Below are 12,723 nucleotides of genomic sequence, written 5' to 3'. Positions count from 1 at the left end.
ATTTTTGGCACCATGTCAACTTGCTTGTTCATTCATTCAAAATTATGCCTGATGTCACACTGACATTACCTTTAAGTCAGCTACATGGGCCCATGTGAGCTTGTGGCTTACAAAAGTCATTGCTCCTTAGACAATTATGCTCTAAATGTTTTAGCATTTAAATGTATAAAAAAGACCTCCCACAGTGAATGTGGGATAATGGCCTTTACTAGCTTTACCTCCCTTTAACAATGTCTTCCCTTTTAGTGATATGCTCTCTTTTATTTTCACTTGTGTGTGGGAGCTCTAATGTGGGGCATGAGTCTCCCTTGGATCCGCGGCTTCAATAATGCTGTGAACAAATTCCTTGCATTTTCCTGTGCTCATTCCATGTGGGCTTCCTTGTAGCATGCCATTGTGCCTATGTTTTCTTAGCGTGGGTCTTCTTTTGACTTCCTTTGAATGTGTCTATTCATTTATTTTTCATGTGTGGACACTTTGCTATTTCCAACTTGGGGTGATTCTTTGATTTGGTGGCTTTGCTCTGACTTGATGTTTCAAAATCCTCCTTTTGTATTGAGTGGTTGCTACTCTTGCTTTATGGCATTGATTGTCTTCATATTTGTCATCCTCATTTGAAATGTGAGTTGCTCTCTACATTTTAACATTACCAAATTTCTTATTCCCTTTGGTGAGTAAGGATGTGTAGGTGTAGGTGTCCATCATAAGCTATAACCCCACTGACCCCCCACAATTGAATTTGGTAGGTGAGAGTTATCATTGTTAATGAAAATTTTTTTTCTTTAAACTTGGTGCCTCCAATAACTTTTAACCAACGACTTCTTCTTGTATGTTGTAGATGCTTTCTTCTAACATTGCCTGTGTGATCTTTATTATCACTGTCAGCTTGTTATATGCCGACCTCCCTCCTTTGTACTTTATGGGGTTTTTTTTAATGCATGAGTTACTTTTAAAAGACATAGAAAAATCCCTTCCTACATTTCCTACTCCTTTGGATAGCTAGAATTCTTTCCGTGGGTATGGTCTTTTTTTTTGATGCTATTCTTTGAAAAATACCTTGTCTTCTCTAATGCGTGAGGCTTTCTTTCCTAGCCACAGGCTCCATTGGGCATACTCCTTTCTTACTGTCGCATGGTCAAAGTTACTCCCCTTTTAGCATGGGGACTCCATTGTATAGCATGCCTCTCACTCCACTGGAAGCTCACCTTCTGATGCCTGCCTCCTAGCCGGCTTTGTTATGCCGTTGACATGGGTCTCCTCTTCATTAGCTGTGGACTGCTTTGTTGATTTCTTATGTGTTGGTTAATATAATTGCTTTTCATTTCCTCCATAGTAGAAAATTCCTTCAACAAGTCATATTTGAAAAAAAAAAACATTGGATTTAATGAATTGAGTTTCATTTCAAATCCGAAAGGAAAGAGTGGCTCATGAGATCCATCTCCAAATTCTATAGGCAGTTGATCCATATTCTTAAACCAAGTCCTCTGCATTCTTCTAGAATAGTGGTTCAATAAAATGTGACATGATTGGATGCATGGCATTTTCCTTCACATTGATTGCCTGATCAATTGCACATATAGCAGGTACATTCCTATCAAACAACCCTTGATATATGACTACTCTTTTAATTTGAGTGCTTCATGCTTGGGCTTCGTTTGTCTATGTTAACAACTTTTATACTAACAATTTCACCTTCTATCAAAAATATTTTACATCATGAACTAAAACCCACGAAATCTCATATTTGTGAACCAATCCCTCTATATGGTAGCTACCATTAGGAAAGCGTGAGTATACAAAGGCATCAAACTTAACCAAACTGTTGACTTTTCCTTAAAACACATCCCCACATTCACTTGAACAATATACTTGTCTTGCATTGCAAGTTTCTAAGAGAATACAAGTTTTTTCTTCTTCATATTGATCATTCAAAACATATAATAGTTTCCTACCCCACAACCATTGGCTGGAAAACTTTAGAACCTCAATGTCTTATCATTTTGCGACAATCAGTTAGAATTAGTTGGGCCTCTAAGTGGGTCTAGCTAATTTTTTTTCATTTCCAGAGAATTGAAATGCAAACTGATCCATCGATCACCTTAAATTGATTAGAACCAAGTTTGACCATTGATTAATCAATTGAAAACCCATTTTACCACTGATCTACAAACTACCAATTTAGTGTGAGGAGGTCCACTAACTGGCTTTAAAAATTGACCATAACACCTAATCGGGGTCTGAAAACTAACACATCGACTCTTTGTTCCATAGACTCCTACCTTGTTGAATCTCATCCCATGAAAAATTTGAGTTCAAAAGATATTCATTGTCAAAGTTACCTTCTCAGAATCACCTGCAGATAAACATGTCAGAAAACCATAAATTGCTTTCGGATTTGGCTTCAAAATTTGGGCAAACTGACACTTGGGGGCATGAAAACTGGGACGTTGGTTCACTGTCACAAGGTGAGTATTTATCTATGATTTGGGCTCACGAAAAATAATTGGGCATAAGTGGAGAGCGGTCAAAGTAGGCTACTAAGAATTTGTAAACTAGAAACATTGACAGAAAGCAATTTTTGCAAATGGAATTAACCTGGAAAAGTGTTCAAATGGATTCGTCATGACTTGCAAACTAGCACACTTAAATTATTTTCAAAGGAAAACATAGTGGTACAATTTATTTGATCTCATCTATCACAAATTAGGAGTTATAACATCATGAACAGGGGTACTGATCAATCTGCACTTTATGATACCAGTAAAACTTTTTAAAATTGTGTTTGGAATCACGTTTGAAAATTGATCAAATGGATTTGTCATAAGGAAACTTGAAACATAACAAGTCTCTGACATCTACAATGCAATGCAAAAGGAATTTTCACATTTTGGTCAACTGGTCAAAAGTTATAACTCGTTAAATAGGGCTTCCTAGAATTTAAAATTAATTGCAAAAGCATGAAAATAGTAACTAACCAACTTTGAGGGATTTAAAACCTAGTCAAACAGATTCTAAATGACTCAAAATCTGAAACACAAGATCTTAGTTATCAAAACTAAACATTCCCAAAGTGGCTAGTCATGAAACATTTTTGGGTGTGAGATATTTAGTTGTGAACACAACCTCTTGTTGTTGTTTGATACTTGGGGTAAAATGCATATTTGATGATTGCCCAAAACAAGACTTCACGAAATGACTCAAAATCTCAATTTAACTTCATGGAATGTTTAGATAGGCTGAATGAAAGGTGCTAGAAGCATTGAACACCTCTTAGGCCTCAAAGGTACAGCCAGGTACAATCTCATCAAAAGCATTTATGGAGCTGTATTTTTCAATGGTACTCAAAATTGGGAAGGCAATTTTGAGTCCCAACAAAGACTATGGATTATGGTACAAAAAAGGAGGCAACTTGGATTTGAAAGCATTCACAAATGTTGATTGGGTAGGAAGTGTTGATTATAGAAAGAACACCAATGGTAGAACATTCTTTCTTGGTAAAAGACTAGTGTCTTGGACAAGCAAGAAACATAATTGTATTTCTCAGTCCACAATAGAGGTAGAATATGTGGTACCAGTAGTTAATTGTTCAACTGTTATTTGGTTCAAGCAACTATTGGCAGGCATGAAGATAGAAATCAAGGATCTAGCGGTTATCTTCTATAATAACACTATTACAATTAACATATCAAAGAATCCTATAATGCATACCAAAACAAAACACATTGTTATAAAATATCATTTTTATAGAGAATTGGTGAAAGATAAAGAGGTAAGATTAGAATATGTGAATACCAAAGAAAAAATTGTAGATATATTCACTAAGCCATTACCTAAAGACGCATTTTTGTATCTAAGAGGTAAGTTAGGGGTTATTCCCCTATCTGAAGCTCACTAAATGAAATTTAGTGATGCACCAACTAGAGCATGTTGAAGATCATTTAGTTGATGCAAGTATTGACAAAGGCACATTGCAAATGAATCAGTACATAATGTACATTGATATTCACTAAATATTGCCTTTGGCATGAGATGTCAAAGAGGGAGAAGTTTACTATCATATTATAGAAATTTTCTTAAAAGGGAAAGTTGAGTCATACATCAAAAAAAGAGATGTTAAAAAGGGAGAATGAACTTGGTTTGATATCAAAGATAGAGTTTTTTATCAAAAGAATTTGTTGAAGACAAAGTTTTGCTGATAGAGGGAGAAATTGAAGGCAGAGGGAGTTCACATTGATAGAGGGAGTTCTCATGGATGAGAATCAGAATGAAACTAAGGATGTGTTCCTTATTTTATTCTTGCTCTAAAATTTCATTGCATTATCAAATGTTGTGTTGACATCAATGCCAAAGAGAGAGATTGTTGGAAACAATTGATCAATTATGTATTGTCTTTGATGTTACACAAAATGTCATATGATTTCCAGTCAGTGTATGCCAAACTCACTTAGTCATTGTAGATAGTTTCTTGTGTCTGTTGAGCATTCTAGAGTTTGCCTAGTTCAGAAGATAGTGTCTAATGAGTTTACTCAAGCAACGATGGAAAGTTTATAGAAGTTGAGTGTTAACTGAGCTCACTCAGCTAATGAAGGGAAAGTTGGATGGAACCAGTGTTGATCAAGCTCACTCAGTTACCAAAGGAACTTTGTGAATATGTAGTGTTGATCGAGTTCACTTGGTTAACACAAGAAAATCACTTTGAGTTAGTAACTACTGAGCAGGGTCGGCTAACGAATGATTTTCTTGTTTTGGCATATTAAGTTCAAGTAAAATATTTGTTGGTTCTAGCTAACTGAGGAGATGAATATTAATCATTCTATGTTGTATTCAAGATGACTTGACAATGTGTAAGATATAAATATAAGGTCAATCTGATGATTGAATGTGTGGAACATGATTAAAGATTTGATGATGCTTAGAGGAAGTGAATTAGAAGGATAAACAAAATATCCTTTGTTAGCTACAAAGATACATTCGATCAGGAAGGATCACGTATACAAGCTAGAATTGAGATTTTTAATTAGCAATATAGTTGTATCAAAAATTAGGTCATCTCATTGTTACTCTTTAACCATTCTAACAGTGATCTAAATATCTTAATAGAGTTGGCTTAACGAGTATCTGTAAATCCTCTAACAAGGTGGCATTTCTATTGAAGTGCCTAAAAACCTCTAACAAGGCCACTCCTAACAGGGTAATTAAATCCTCTAATAGGGTCACACCTAATAGTGTGTTTTGTAACCTTTAACAGGGTTGGCTTCTAATAGGGCTCACTTTAGAAGAGTGAAAAATAGTAACTAGTTGCAACTGGTGGTTTTTTTACAAATGGTTTTCCATGTTAAATCTTGGTGTTACTTATGTTCATGCTATTTCTTTTATGTGTATGAAACTAAGTTAAAGTAAGATCAATAAAAAATAATAGGTTAAGATTTTCATGTTAAGAATTTGCCAAGTTGTTTTAGTGTTTATTGAGTTACAACATTTGTTAGTGTAAACCGAGTGCCTATGTATTTATTGAGCTACATCAGAGTTTAGCTTACATAGAGTTTGATTTGTACTGAAATCTAAGGGATCTAGGATTTATTTTTGTAGTAACTAATTCACCCCTCCCCTCTCAATTACTCCTCTTATATTTCCAACAAAGTTTCCCTTTAATGCTTCAATTATGGAAGAAAAGGTCATTATGGTACTAGATGTTTGTTGTCACAAAAGTTTGAATCTTTTTTTGAGATACCAACTCAAACAACCTTATGAAAAATAGAAAAAACCTTGAAGTATGTGATCTTGCTAAATTAGGGATGAAAATTTAGAGAATGTAAACTTTCTTTCTAAGGAGGGATAAAGTGTTGAACCAACCCAACCCTTGAAATCCTACTTCTAAACCTTTTCTAATCACATGAAGACAAAAAGGGAAGAAAGAATGTAAGAAAGGGAAAGGAGATGAATCATCAAGATGAGAATTTGTTTTTTCTTACCTATGATTACATGTGACATCAATGAAAGTGGTGTATGTGCTTCTAGGTTTGCTTGCACAAATGCTAAGAAGACCTAGCTCGTCTTCTTCAAGGATCCTAAGACTTTATCTAAATCTTCTCTAAGAGATTGGACAAAAACCTTGTTTCTTCAATGCTTTTTCCTACACTTAGAAGGCTCTAAGTGCCATCTCCACACAAATCTTTGAGCTCATTGAAGGGGTGCCAAACAAGTTGAAAATATTCCATATGTTTCTATTTGGATCCATCTTGAAGGATCTCAAAGCCCTTCTCTATCAAGTTCAAAACTTAGTCTTTAGGAGGCCTAACTAGGCCTAATTCCTTGTAGCCCTTGATAGGGTCTTTTTCCACTTTCCTGTCAAAACTTCCCAAACAACTTGAAAAACTAATCCCACATTTTAATACCCTTTTAGAGTTTATGAATGATTCTAAAGGTTTTAGACTCCTAGGTCATCCATACACATGATTCCTGTTATCTAGATCCCATAGGGATGAAAGGCCTAATTTGTAAGACATGATGAATGCCATTTCATTACAATAATCTGCAGGACTAAGATGTAAATTACCACCCAGAGTTTTTTTAGACAATGTTCAAGCCTTTCTTAAATAGGCAATTTTATGCCACCTAGGAAGGTTCTAGACATTTAAACTTAATAGCTAGGGCCAACAGACCCTAACAATACATATAGAGTCAACCAAATACATCTTTGACATTTATTTTAGAAACTTTAGGTAGCACAACTTTGGAAGGCTGTAACTCTTGAACTGTTGCTTCAATTGGCTATTATAACCACTTTTCAAAAATGGTAGCTCCTAATCTACAAGCATGGACTTGCCAAAGTGCCCTTCCACCAAGTTTTTAGACCTCATTTGGGGCCTCTAAGGCCTTCAAAATTGAGTTCAAATATTTTTCTCCAAAAATTTCCACCAAAATTTCATGATAAATTCTCTAATACTTAAGATGGAGCAATGATATTTTTATGGTATGATTTTAATTCTAAAATGAACCTCAATGTAGAAAATTAGAATGTTTTGAACTCTTATGAAAAACTTACTAAAAATAGCATGTTCCCAAAAATAGTAACCCCCTCGTCTACTAGTCCTTATTAAAATAGAAAAGGCTAAAAATAAAAATATTTTTGGGCGTTGCAAGATTTCTCTTTCACCTAGGATGCTCCTGCATTAGACCCTTGGGGTAATTTGAGAAGTGACTCTATCATGTCTTAGAGATGGTTAACCTCCTCCCTTTCTACACATGATGAATCCTCTACTAGCCTCCCTTTGCATTTGACCAAGTATTCCTCATAAGTTATGTTCCTTGTAGTTTTTCCAACACAATTGTCTAGTATCTCCTCAATCTCCTTTGTGGCCAAACTAGTTGCTGGAATACTCCATTACACTTCTGTAACTTCATCTCCATCACCTCTTTCACAATTATCTATCAAATCTAAAATATTAAATACTAGTGAAATATTCAATTCAGTAGGCATCTCTACTTCATGTAAGCATTTCTAGAATCATGCCTTTTCACTATCTTGCATGGTCCAAACTTTTTCATCTTCAGCTTATTATATGTACCCACTAGAAAATGCTCATTTCTCAAATGAACTATGACTTCATCTCTAATTTGAAATTCCTCATACCTCATTTTCACGTATGTCTTAGCCTTGTACTATGTATTCATATTTATGATGTGCTTCCTCACCTCCTCATGTATGTTCAACAAATTCTTCTACTTCAACACTACTTATCTCTCCTTTATCCAATTGTCACAATTCAAAAGCATTTCTGGGACTACTCCCATATACAATTTGGAATGGTGATTTACTAGTGATGGAATTATTATATGCAAATTCTACCTGTGGTAAAATTAGATCCCATCCTTTTGGTTTGTCTCCAACCAAATATCTCAGCAAATTTCCCAAACTTTGATTCACAACTTTTGTTTGTCCTTCAGCTTATGGATGATGTGATAAACTAAAATTTCACTCCACCTTCAATTTATTCTACAATGTATGCCAAAAATACTCAAAAAAATTAGTATCTCGATCTAAAACTATACTCTTTGGCAGATCATGTAGTCTCACCACTTCTTTGAAAAACAACTCTGCCACATGAATAACATCACTATTCTTCTTGTAAGGAATAAAATGTGCCATCTTTGAAAACCTATAAACTACCACAAAAATAGAATCATGCCCTTGATGAGTCTTGGGTAATACAAGAATAGAATCCATGCTGACATCCTCCCATGGATTCTTTGGTACATGTAATGGATGAAACAACTGTGTATTTTTCTTCACTCTTTTTATCATCTGGCATACTCTACAACTCTATACAAACTTCTTCACATCTTTCTGCAACTTTGGCCAATAATAATTCTCAACAACCAAAGCTATGGTTTTATCTCTGCCAAAATGTCTAGCTAATCCTCCACTATGCTTCTCCTTGATGAGATTCTCTCTCATTGAACTTCTGGGAATGCACAATTGACTTCCTTTAAACAACATACTATCTTGGATCATGAAATCCAACCACTTTTTCATGTCAAGTGTAATAGGTTCTATACAAGCCTTCCATGCTTCACCAAAATTAGAGTCATTTGGATAAAATGTATCGAGTTCCTTAAATCCAACCACCTTAATCTTCATTTTTGTCGACAAAAGGTTTCTTCTACTAAGAGTATCTACAACTCTGTTAGACTTCCCACTCTAGTGTTTCAAAACAAATGTATAACTCTACAAAAACTAAACCCACTTCAAATTCATTTGATTCAATTTTCCTTGACTATTTAAATATTAAAAAGCTTAATGATTAGTATACAAAACAAACTCCTTAGGAAGAAGATAGTGTCTCCACTTCTTCAATGCTTGAACTATAGCATAAAATTCCTAATCATAAACAATTTTTTATTTATTTTTGCATGAATTCTCACTAAAATATGCAACAGGTCTACCTTCTTGGCTCAAAACAACTCCTATTGCAATACCACTAGCATCACAATCTACTTGAAACATCTTGTTAAAATTAGGAAGTGCTAAAACAATCTGCTCACTAAATTTTTGTTTTAACATATTAAAACTTATATCTACTGCTATAGTCCACTTAAATTTTTTCCTATCCCATCTCATTGTTTCAGTCAGGGGTCCACAAATACTAATAAAATCTCTTATGAACTTTCTGTATAAATTAGCCAGTCCATGAAAATATCTTACCTCTATCACACTCTTTAGAGTAGGCCATTCAAGGATAGCCTTCACTTTCTCTGGGTCCGTTTTTAGACCTTTTCTTGAGACTAAAAATCCCAGGTATACCAACTCCTTTACAAAACTACACTTCTTAAAATTTATCAGCAACTTTTCTTCCCTCAACTTATCAAACACATTTCAAATATGGATCAAATGCTCCTCCAATGTCTTACTAAAGATCAAAATATCATGTAGGTAAACAATGATAAACTTACCTAGAAATTGCTTCAGTGCCTCATTCATGAGCCACATGAAAGTGCTTGATACATTAGTTAGCCCTAAAGGAATGACTAACTACTCATAGAGTCCTTCTCTTGTCTTGAAAGTAGTCTTCTACTCATCACCTTCTTTGGTATGAATTTGATGGTACCCACTCTTCAAATATATCTTTATGAAATACTCAGCTCCACTCAAATAGTCCATAATATCATCCATCCTTGGCAATGAAAATATATACTTGATTGTGATCTTGTTGATAGGACAAGAATCTATGCACATCCTCCATTCTCCATTTGTCTTTGGTGCTAATACAATCAATACAACACATGGACTCAAACTCTCTTGAATCAACCCCTTTTGCAACAACTTATGAACTTGGCTATTCAACTTTTTACTTTTGCTAGTGTCATTCTGTGCACTGCCTTGTTTCAAAAACCATCAAGTACATTATTTGATACAATATCAAAAAACTCTCCCAACATATCTAAAACCTCTATAGGTACCTCCTCTACTTCTTCTTTACTATCTTTTAGAATTATAGAAAAATACATATACTCCCTCTTCATACCTTTGAGTAACTCTTTTCCATCAAAAAGACATATTCTTGCAACACTATATACCTTTTCTTCTTTATCCTTCAATGACTTCAACTTATGCTTCACTCCATCCTTGGTTAGAGTGTAGGTATTTTCTTTCCCATCATGTATAACATGCATGTTAAATTTCCATGGCCTACCCAACAACATATGACATATGTCCATAGGTATGATACCACATAGTACCTCACCTTGGTAGCTTCCAATCTTGAACTTTACTAAGCACTTCTCATTGAACATGACCTTGTGATCATAGTGCACCCAAGAAATACAATATGGATGTGAGTGTTTCCGTCTCTTTAGCTTCAACTTTGTGACCATCATTTTTGACACCAATTTTTTAGTACTTCCACCATTAATGATCACATCACAACACTTATCTTTACATCTGCACCTTATGCAAAACAAGCTCCTTCTTTGATTAAGTTCATTCTTACCACTTAGTAGGAATCTTCTATTAATTAAGACTTCTCCCCTTTCAACATCTTCAAAATTTGATGATCTAGCATCTTCATCAACATGTGCAACTCTAGCCTATCTTTTTGTTCTTTGATCTATCCGTCCTTGGCACTGGGAACATTCAAATGCTCTATGTCCTTCTGTTGACATTTTAGTCAAGTTCATTTATTAGTGACACACTCACTTAATCAGATAGCTAGAAGTTATCAAGCTTATTGTATAGTTAACAATGTTAGCCAAGTAATTCAAGCTCTACTGATTTCTATAGTTACTACTGAGTACCAGGAACAATATTCAATTTTGCACCAAGAAGTTTCTACCAAGTTGGTGATTATCAGTGTAAACTAAGCTTTACATTGTTTACCATGTTTCTCAGTGCAAATTGAGTTGTACAATGCTTACTGAGTTCATAGTTTCAACAATGTGAATCTAGTGTTGACCAAGCTATACAATGCCAAGCAAGTGATTCAGTTTATACTAAGCTCATAGTGATAGCGTCAACTGAGCTATGTAGTGTCAAACAAGTGATTTAGTTTATATGTCAAGTTTCATAGTATTCACTGAGTTACCAGTGTAGACTAAGTTCAGACTACTTGGAAGCGATTAGTATGAGCCAAGCTTCTATGTCTACCGAGTACATGATGATGCTGAGCATTGACAATGGTTGCCAAGTTTTGGAACCTCATTGAGTTTGTCTTCAGAACCTGAGTACCTACAATTTGGCTGACTTTGTGTACTTTGATGAAACTTTTATTGTAGACAACTTTGTTGAATTATAATTTACATTGGTATATATGTAATATACTATATCACATCCAAAGTATGATATGTAGAAGAAAAAGAAGATACAAAAGAGCAAAAGTGCAAAGTAAAAGGCTACAATAGTATAAGGAGCAACAAAGATTTATCTATCACAACAAGGTGATCATTACACTCAAAAGAATATCATTCAACAAATCAAGTTACAGATCAGAGATCAACCACTGGTTCATCCTAACAGGTGAAATAGTTAAATACTTTCACAAGGTAGAATTAATAGTTTTTTGTAAATCCCTTTACGAAGTGCATACTTCATTGTATGTTTATAAATCCTTTTGCAAGGTGGACCTAACAATCCTTATTACTCCTAATAGGGAAGATCATCAGAAGTGATCATTATAAGCCTTAACAAGTCAAATTTATACTACAATACTAAAGCTTGTGGGTATCATCCCCACCCTAGTTTTACTTTCTATGTGGAAGGTTTTTGGGTTACCATATTGTGTGTCAAAGTGTTATGAGTGTTTTAATGCTTTTAGTTTATCATGCATGTAATTAGATTTGAATACATATGAATCATTAATTGGTAAATAAAGATTAAGTTTTATAAGTTATTGATTCACCCCTCTCCTCTTAGTAACTTAGGCTATCTCATATTTCCAACACCTTCTTCTCTGCAGTGAAAACATTTTCCACAGAAGACTCCTCTTCCAGATCATTTTTCTCTACCTTTTCCTCTCTGATCTCTATTATTCTGATCATGGAAATGATTGGAATTGTTTCCCCTTTGGTTCTGACTACTACTTCTAGCTTCATCCTTGTTCTTCTAATCATCATTATGACCACCATAAGATCATTTGCTAGATCTTTCACCATAATATCTTCCATTATTCTTGTTGTCAAACTTCTTGTTCAATTTCTCCTCAACTCTTCAGGGAAAATTGGTATGCCTCCTCAATACTATTTATTCAAACCTGACTTAACTCATCATGAATACCTAGCCTTAACCCATTAAGATAATAGGCCACTTTCTCCTTATTAGATTCTACATGGTCAGTTCTAATGAGAACTCGGTAGAAATCTTTTGTATGTTCTTGAATAGATTTTCTCACTTGCTTCAACCCTTGCATTTTATTCAACAAATCAAGCTCATAATCCACTGAAATGAATTCTCACTTTAGTTTAGCTATCATTCAATTCCAGCTAGTGATTTTTTCATTTCCCCTTCTATTTTGCTCCAACTAAATCTCTTGCCTCCAAATCTTTGCATGTCCCTTCAATTTTGCCTTTGGACTCTATCAAGATCCTCAATATCTTCATACTCAAAGTACTCCTCCAATTCATTGATCTAATCAATCAGCTCCTCTAGGTTATGATTTTCCAAAAATGTGGAACCTCAAACTTAGGTCCTTTTCCAATATTAGAGATGACCTTAAAAATCCTCTCTTCCTC

Source organism: Cupressus sempervirens, chromosome 10, assembly GCF_028749045.1.
Source record: "Cupressus sempervirens isolate cs-2001-9-10 chromosome 10, ASM2874904v1, whole genome shotgun sequence".
Taxonomy (NCBI): domain Eukaryota; kingdom Viridiplantae; phylum Streptophyta; class Pinopsida; order Cupressales; family Cupressaceae; genus Cupressus; species Cupressus sempervirens.
Note: the sequence above shows the minus strand (reverse complement) of the source record.